Source organism: Urocitellus parryii, chromosome 5, assembly GCF_045843805.1.
Source record: "Urocitellus parryii isolate mUroPar1 chromosome 5, mUroPar1.hap1, whole genome shotgun sequence".
Taxonomy (NCBI): Eukaryota; Metazoa; Chordata; class Mammalia; order Rodentia; family Sciuridae; genus Urocitellus; species Urocitellus parryii.
The window spans coordinates 109262999-109272929 of record NC_135535.1 but is presented as its reverse complement, the minus strand read 5'-3'; positions in this window follow the sequence as shown (position 1 = coordinate 109272929).

Genomic DNA, 9931 nt, shown 5'->3' with positions numbered 1-9931 from the left:
TATCTGCCTGTTATCCAGCACAGCACATAAAATCCTCTTTGGCTTTGCTGTCAGGTAGGCCGAGGGCACACTATGCCTTCCCGCTTTATTTCTTCCCTCATTTTTCAGTCATTACACATTTGAAGTCATTACACACATTTGAATACAAAAAACTACCATAGCATCTTTGTATCTGGATGCTAACTACAGATAGAAAGCATAAACTTGCTGTGCATAATTTGCTGTAAGTTAATACAATAACCAAATTCTTAACGGGTGGTTTTGCTTGGTTTCACTTCAAGGCCATTTAGTCCCTCTTATACTGTTCCTTGATCTGGGTTGTCCAGCCTTACTTATCCTCTCATACTTCTTCCTTAGACCAATGCTAAAGATTTCTCTTTCATTTCCTTTGTCCCTGAGAAATCATTTTGGTTAGTTTGGGCTATCCAGTGTTAGACCTCAGCTCCAAATCAAAATGCCACACAGCTAACAGACACTGAAGGAAATATTCCCTGGACCTCCATAAATAAAATGTGAACCAGGCTTTCCTAATCATTTCAATTGAAGCCAAACCCCCTTCTGCAGCAGTCTGGCTGGGCACAATTCAGGAGCCACTTGTCAAAAGAAACAAACTTTATTTAAAAATGGAACAACAAAATTTCATTATAGCCTTTCTATCCTCCTGACATGTGTATCCGTCCTTTCTCCCTATCTGTTCCTCAGACGTAAATAGTTTTTCCTCAGATGTGAGCGGTTTTTCTTCCCTCTCACTCATCTCCAGGGACTGAAATGTCCATCCTTCCTTTCTCCCTATCTGTTCCTCAGACGCAAATAGTTTTTCCTCAGATGTGAGCGGTTTTTCTTCCCTCTCACTCATCTCCAGGGACAGGCAACTTAAAACAAAAATGAAGCAAAACAAAAGAGTAAACTTAGAATGGCTACCCATCCTCTCGCCCTGCCCTCAGGGGCGAGCAGTTTACTTACCCTCAGTCGTTCCCCGTATGGGCCACCAAATGCCGCAGTCTGGCTGGGCACAATTCAGGAGCCACTTGTCAAAAGAAACAAACTTTATTTTTAAAACTACAAACGCCAAACAAAACAGCTCCTCAGGAAAAACCCTCAGAGCCCAACTGCCACCACCGGCTTCCACAAGCCTCTCCCCCACACCAACCACCACCTCCCACAATCCTCCTGCTCTTGAGGCCGATTGGCTAGGTCGCTTGGGCGGAGCCAAAGAAGTCCCCCAATGAGCAGTTCCGTAGTCTGAAGGGCAGGGAAACAGCCCAATGAACATGACCGCAGAGGAGCCAATCAGCTAGATGTTGCTGGGGCCACTGTGAGCCAATCATCAGCTGGCAGTCTGAAGGGCAGGGAAACAGCCCAATGAACATGACTGCAGAGGAGCCAATCAGCTAGATGTTGCTGGGGCCACTGTGAGCCAATCATCAGCTGGCAGCTTGAAGGGCAGGGAAACAGCCCAATGAACATCACCGCAGAGGAGCCAATCAGCTAGATGTTGCTGGGGCCACTGTGAGCCAATCATCAGCCGGCAGCTGGAAGTTTGCTGGCAGCTGGAAGTTTGCTGGGGCCCCTTTGGCTGTGGCTCTCAACACCCTCCTCCTTCACTCCTTATCTCCTTTCTTCCGGAATCTTCATGTTTTCTGTCTTTTAAGGAATACCTGGCTTTTTAATTTTTCCTCACATGTCCAGGAATCTCCACCTGTATCTTGGATCCAGTATCCTGGATCCTTAAGCTGGTTAATTATCCACTTGGAACAATTCACAGACATGTCTCTAGCATTGCATGTTGTCATTTCAGATCAAATGATGCCGTCACAAGCCCCACTACTAAGGGATTTCATTTATTCAACCAACAAGGTAAGGGTTAAGGGAAGGAGTAACCCTGGAATCAGAGAACCTGGAATTAAGCCCAGTGCTCCAACACATGTCTATGTGAACTTGGGAATTTTTGAAACTTTCTGGGTCATTGCTGTTCCTTCCCTCAACTATAAATGGGTTGTGGTAAGGATTCCTTGAGATTATAAAGTCCTATCACAGTGCCTGGCCTATAGTACTCAATAAATATTAGCTGCTGATATCATGAGTGACCTGCCTACTCTTCTGGCCATTCTTGTACTAGGTAATAAGGAAGAAGATAGCACTTCTGTTGCTCAATAAATTTTTAGTTTAATTGGCAGAAAAGTGATATCAAGTCATTGTATCTCATACAGAATTTTAGAATTCCAGAAGGGCAATTAATCAGTACAGAATTTTTCAAATTATGTAATTTATTAAAGTAATAAAACTAATTTTTTGTTTTGTTTGGTTTGGTTTGGTTCTGAGCATTGAACCCAGCCCTTTTTTACATTTTATTTTGAGACAGGGTCTCACTAAGTTGCTTAGGTCCTCACTAAATTGAGGCTGGCTTTGAACTTGCAGTCCTCCTGCCTCAGCCTGCCTAGCTGCTGGGATGGCAGACATGCACCACTGCACCTGGCAGTAAAACTAATTTTTAAGCTTCTAAATTCAACCCATAATTTAATTATGTATAAATCTAGTGGATTCAGCAATTGCTTTTAAGGGGTTCTTGTAATTGAACTACTTAAATTCCTTTGGATGTTTTAAACTGTACTTTTAAATTTAATTCTTTTTTAAGCTTTGCAGCTATCTAATATACAAAACTTTGTTAAGCACTTAAAAATTCTAATATGTTTGATAAAATAGCTGAATAGGCAGTGATTGTAAAGTCTGGCAATCATGATGCTATTTATAAACTTACTATAATTCTCACACATTTCAACTTAAAAATCAAAGTCTAAGTTAAAAATACATATATTGGAATCAGTAAATGAATTTGTTAGACTCTAAAATGCAAAACTCTTAATTATTACAAATATTTTAAATGCCAGTTTTCACAGTTTATCCCCAGATTTTACATAAATTATTTTTTTAAAAGTTTGAATTACTACATTCTCTACACTTACATTTTAAGACTTTCTGAGGTTGGAGACCTTTATTAACTATCTTAGTCCATTCCTATTGCTGTAACAAAATGTTAGGAAGGAAATAAGGGACACCAAGATGGCAGAGACAGGGTATTAAAAAGAAGTTGTTGGAGAGCAAGACAGAGAGGAGTCCTGTCCCTGTTTACAACAAATCCCATTACCATGACAACTCCTGCCTTAGGTTTAAATTTTAAAATGACCAATAGAAGTAAAGTGGGCAGTATTCTAATTAGGTTTTCTAAAGTAACCAATGGGGGATGGGGGGTAGAAAAATATTCTAATTGGGTATCATAAGATAACCAATGGGAGAAAGTGGGGTAAGGTTCAATCAGATTCTTGTAGGGAAGAGAACACCCCACAGTTCAGGTTATAGGACCCTGATTTCCAGACATTGCGGCCTTGAGAGCGCTCCCATTGCGCATGCCCGCCTCTCTCTCTCTCTCTCTCTCTCTCTCTCTCTCTCTCTCTCTCTCTCTCTCTCTCTCACACACACACACACACCATTCTGTTCTACCTAATGGAGTGCTATCTTTACCTTCAGTAAATCTGTATTCTGTTACTTCCGTGTGTCTCATTCAATTCTTTTTTTGGAAAATCAAGGACCTAGACTTCTACTGCACATTCCAACGATAACCAAAATACTTTAGACTGGTAATTTATGAGTAGTAGAAATTTATTTTTCTTCGTTCTGGAGATTGGAAAATCTGAGATGAAGTTGCCAGTAGATTTAATATTGGTGAGGGTTGCTCTGCTTCAGTGGCACTTTCTTGCTGTGTCTTCACATAGAGAAAGAGGGGCAGAAGGGCAAATTGTGCCCGGGTTTGCCCTTATGCCTCTTTTATAAGGATACTAATCTCACTCATGAAGGCAGAGTTCTTAGGACCTAATAACCTCCTAAGGCCCAAAGCCCCATAGGACTCTTCTTGTTATTGCCTTAGAGATTAAGTTTTGATATAAATTTTGGAGGGACACAAATATTCAATTATAGCACAAAAAAGAAAAAGAAAAGAAAAAATTACCATCCCAAGTGAGTTAGGATTCTCTTCCCAGTGAGGGGGAATTACATACACAGGTTACTGTTAGCCAGGTATAAGATGTGGGACACATCCAGGGTGATTCTCTTAATCATAAAGAATGTGAACTGATTTTCCAATTATAGGTGCCATTCCTATAGGGATTTCAAGCTGTGCCCTCCTAGAGGTATGTTTGGAACCCATATCCTCTGGATTCGGATTCCACATCACCTGATCCTCAAGGCTGCTTTGAGCCTGCAGGACTGTGAACTACCAGATTATTCCATTTCTTTGATCATTGCAGTACACTCGTTATTAAACCTAGATAATTCCACAAATCATTTACCTTCTGATTCTACTCTTAAATTCCTGTCTTGTTCTCTTTATCTCAAATTCACCTCACATACTCTCCAACCTAGTGGCAAATGTAAGTTTGATTATGGGAGCTTACATGGAAATATATACAATTTCATTCTGAGAATATAAGGAAAAGTGCATCTCTCAAAGGGTCAGGGGAAATGCCACATTAGATGGATTTTTAAAGCTGAGTCTTGAGGCTAACCAGGGGAAGCGTATCTGTGTGTGTGTGTGTGTGTGTGTGTGTGTGTGTGTGTGTATACATATGAAAGACCCATCTTTGAACAAGGGGGAGAGCAAAATGAACAAATGCCCTGAGGAATGACTGAATATGTGATTATCAGTGGGAGGCAGTCGGTGTGCTGGGAGAGGACAGGATTAAAGGGTATAACCCTTATCTTGTAGATAATGCAGTGTGATTAAGCTGGTGAACTGCACAGATTTGGCTTCTAGTATGAGCTCTCACTTCCTAGATGTGAGAGTTGTCAATTCACCTAACCTTTCTTTCTCAGCCTCAATTTCCTTGTCTAAAATGGGGATGATAATAACTATATCATACAATTATGGTAAGGAATTAAATGAGATAAGGCATGTAAAATGTTGAGCCTGGCACATGGTCAGCACCAAGTCCATGTGACTTCTATTCTGTTTGAGTCCATATATTCCCCCCACCCCAGATTTAATAATAATGAAACAGTTGCCATCCTTGAGGGAGGACCCCTATTTCCTAAAGGGTGAAAACAGAACTTAGGGAAAGTAAATTACCTACCCAACAATAAATAACTGAGTGAGTTTTCTGACCTTTATCTATCTGATGGCTTGCCACGCATGGTGGCACACACCTATAATCGCAGCAACTCAGGAGGCTTAAACAAGAGGATCACAAGTTCAAAGCCAGCCTCAGCAACTTAATTAGCCCCTAAGCAAGTTAGCAAGACCCTGTCTCAAAAAAGGAATGGGGGATGTGTCTCAGTAGTCAAGAGCTCTTGGGTTCAAACTCCAGTACCAAAAAAACCAAACCAAAAGAAAGGCTTGTTCCAGGAAGGAGTTAAGGATTTAGCTCAGGAGAAAGACATGGTCAGATTTACATTTCAGAAGGTCATGGAGTGAAGGAGAAGTGGAGTGGAGTTAAAGACATGTTTGAAGAAACCTTTGGTGTGAAGGAAAGACCTGAGAGAGAAAATGAAAATAAGAGCTGTCAGTCATAAAGTCTGAGGATGTCAAAAGTAAAACAAACCCAGACTTTGTGGGAAGAGACTTATTTGAAAAGATATTGCAAGGAAGAAAATGGGACTATTATAGTAGAAGAGAAAGACCAGGAAGAAGTCAGAATGCAATTCTGCTGAAGCATAGGGTGGTAGGCTGTTAAAGGATGGGTGAGCAAACGGGAAAGGCCTGGAAGATGTGAGGTCACATGAATTCTGTAATGGTAAAGGGAGGTGACAGGCCATAGGAATGGCTTTATCCTAAGGAAAAATAAACTGCTCTTTATAATAAGTTGTTCTGCAGATGGGAGCAAAGTGTGCACCAGAGTTAGGGGTGAAGTTGGGAGATAAGGGTGCTGTTCCTTTTGATGATTACACTATGAAAGAGGAGTCCCAGGTTCTTGAGAGAGTCGTTGTTGGGTTGTAAAAGTGTCAAAAAGCTGGGAGAAGGCTGAGGTTGCAGCTCAGTGGTAGAGTGCTTGCCTGGCATGTGTGAGGCATTGAGTTTGATTCACAGCACCACGTATAAATAAGTAAATAAAATAAAAGTCCATCAACAACTAAAAAATATTAAAAAAAAAGCTGGGAGAAGATTTATATCTCAAAGAGGCAAAGAAAGAATGTTTAGTTTCTGATTTTCCAAAGACAATGATATATAAAAATGGGAAATTGGGGTCTAATGTCAGGAACAACTTTAGACAATTTGATTAGGTTGAAGGGAATGTTAAGGCTTATGGCTGTCTTGGTTAGGAGGACTCGAAGTTTAAGTTTCTTGATGTGAGAAGGAAGTGATGCTGATAGAGAGGGAGGGCCACTGTTGGGGTGCCTGTCTCTGGAGCAAGTGTAAGGAATAAAATCCCAACACAGATGGGCAATTAGCCTCAAACACCAGGATAGTGTGGGAAGATGGTAATAGTAATATGACAACATATTAAACAAAAGCTCCCCTGAGTATTTAAAATACAACTTTATTTTTTGCTACTCTGTTTTCCTTTAAAATCTCTAAATGATCCAGGCATTATGGAGACACCTGTAATCCCAGCTGCTTGGGAGGCTGAGGCAGGAGGATCTCAAGTTCAAAGCGAACCTCAGCAATTTAGCAAGACCTTAAGCAATTTAGTAAGACCTTGATTCAAAATTATAAATTTAAAAAGGGCTAGGGATGTGGCTCAGTGGTTAAGCACCCTTGGGTTCAATATCTGGCACCAAAAACAAAAAACAAATTTCTATATGAGAATGTGAGGCACATGGGAGCAGGACTTTATACTTGTCACATTCACTGCTGTGTCTCCAGACCCTAGAACAGTGCCAGGCATCTGTTGAATAAAGGAATGAACAAGGTGGCTGTAAGGAGCATGTGCTGGGACATGCTGCAATTCACTGAGTTGGTGGCCATAAGGAACATCAGCCATTGAACTGCTTAGTCATGTCTGCTTGCAATTGATAAAGAGCTGTAAGGACACTAGCCATAGGCATGCTTAGCAATGACTAGTTACAATTGATAAGGGAGCACAGTTCCATGGACATGTGCAAAGAACATACCCAGTTGCAATTACATCACCTCACTGGACATAACCAATGGACATTAACTTTCACTCAGTTCCAAGTTGGTAGAGTTACACCAATCACCAACGTACTCCACCAACTTGGAACTGTATTTAAATTGCTGGTTCTGCCACGTTGAAGAGTTTTGCTCCAAGGACATCAGTGAGACTGGCTGCCTTGCTGTCTGTCCCTGGACTGATTCCACCATTCCCTGACATTCAGCCATCAGCTGGAGAAAAGCACCAAAGACAACGTCTGCTCTTTGGTTATGAGAAGTCACGTGGCATCAGAGATATTTAGGGGCTCGAGGTTGCCATAGGATTGTGTGATTTGCTTATAGTGTTTAATTAATGTGCATTGAATGCTAGTTGGGGTGCTCCAGCACACCCAACACTTTTGCATTGATTGTTTATATTTGATGATTGGTGTGATCAAATATACGCTTCCATTTAAAGACAATCTGCCTCTGAGTAATTATTAATAGCACTGCTTGTGACAGTGAGAAGATTCTTTGGATGCATCAAGGAAGAAAATAAAAATGGAGAAGCATTGGTTTGAGACACTTAAAATGGATCCAGGAGCCACTATTTTAGACACACCCACACCTTTGACCTGGGCTGCAGACATGTGGCCCACCTCATATGCTCACAGGAAACCAAAGTTTTCTGAAAAAAATTTTGTGTTTGTGCTGGGTATTGGACCCAGCACTCTCTACTCACACTCTCTTAGAGTCCTTTTTACTATTAGTATTTTTAATTTGAAGATAAGCTCTTGCTAATTTGCTGAGACTGACCTCAAACTTGCTATCCTCCTGTCTCAGCCTCAAGCCCCTGAGATTAATCACCATGTCTAGCTCCTGAAATAATGTTGACTTGCTGACTTACAAGGAATTCCATTTCCCCCAATTACTCAGAAGCCAAGGCTGTACCCATCCCCTTTCTGACAAGGCAGCTTAACTTTTGCCAGCACCAATTATAATTTCTGACTAACAAGTGGTGTAATTTCCAACTACCTTTATAGCTTAAAGCTATAAATACAGTTGCCTTTTTGTAAAACCTCAGAACACAATCCAAGGCCACCTAAATTTGCATTTCCCAGATTGCAATCCTAATTAGCCCCAAATAAATGTAAATTTTCTTTGTTCTCAACCAGATTAAATTTTATTCTTTTCAATAGATGAACACTTCATCTGACTCTAAATTGTTTTGGCCTTGTTCAAGTAATAACAATTTCAATTCTATAAAAAATAGTTATATAGACTCAATTTGATAATCAGGATGCCAATCTCATGTTAATAATGAAAACTTTAGCTTGGTAGCCTTAAATCTCCTCTCTGCCCCCATCTAGGCTCCAAGAAAACCATGTGTTTGGCTATTTTTCTATGTTTTCATTTATTTTCCTCCCCTGCTTCCCAACTGAGATTCTCCTCTCTCCAACAGAAATGGGGCTAAGGGTGAGAAGAAGTTAAGGTGGAAAAGGGCAGTCTTATGGGGCAAGAGTCTTGGTGGACAGCAGACTGCCTTCTTAGCAAGAGGTGTTTAAAGCTGATCTTCTGGGAGAAAGTGATGATGAAAGGTAATTGAAGCTATAGAAGTAGATCAGTGTCATATTAATAAATTGATAATATTGATAATATCAGTGTAATAATGATATTATCAGTGATAATAATCAGTGTCATATTAATAAATTGATAATAAATTGAGAAAGTGTCATATTAATAAAACATAATCCATTAACATTTCAGCATGAATGTAAGTAGCTATGTCACAGGAGAGTGGGAATTGAAACTCCCAACTGTGGTTCTTGTGTTCCAACAAAGGAAAATTTAAAGTCAGACACCAAAAATAATGCAGGAGAACTTTATGAGGAGTCAAAGTAAAGTAAAAGCAAAGTGAGTCTCAAGCACAGAGCACTCTCAAGAGAGAGTAGGCTGGGTGCTGTGGGGCAGGCCTGTAATCTCAGGAAGCTGAGGCAGGAGGATCGTGAGTTCAAAGCCAGCCTCAGCAAATGTGAAGCACTAAGCAATTGAGTGAGACCCTGTCTTTAAAATAAAATACAAAATAGGGCTGAGGATGTGACTCAGTGGTTGTATGTCCTGAATTCAATCCTGTTACCAAAAAAAAAAAAAAAAAAAAATAGAGTGAGCCATCTCACGAACAGAGAATGACAGAGGAGACAATGCTGCCTCCAAATTTATTACTGTTTCATGTTTACCAGGGGAGCTGGGGACCACTTTCAGCAATCTTCACCAACCAGATGTTCAACTCCTCTTTCTCATATGGAATGATGTACTTTTTGACCTTAGTTGGTCCTCTCTGGAACTATCATGGTGGCCACCTGTGTAGGGAGCTTCATCTGTAAGTCAATCTCATGTCAATATGGGGACCAGGGTCAGTAGCCTGTCTGCAGTTATCTTAGTGTGCCTCCACTACCAAAGGAATCTTCCTTCCCAGACAAGTGGAGACAACCATAGCCATAATTCCTAGCTTCACACCAACCTCCATGGACCCTGTCGAGAGTTCATTAATCTTTTAAACATATTTCCCAATTAGCTCCCTTTGCTTCTGTTTATTTTCTACAAATTAACTATCCCTTTTCTACAAATTAAATTTGCTTTCTCATCCACTTTGAAAGTAGTTTTAAGAAGACCCTAAATTAACTAAAGGACCTTTATGACCTTGCCATGCATTTCACTGTTCATTGCTAGCTACTTCCTAACAGTCACACCTCACTGATAAGGACCTGAATGACCAAATAGGGATTGGTTTATGGAGGTAGCTTGGGTGGGGAATTAAATGGAGGCAGTTATAAGAAACTGAAACCAAAA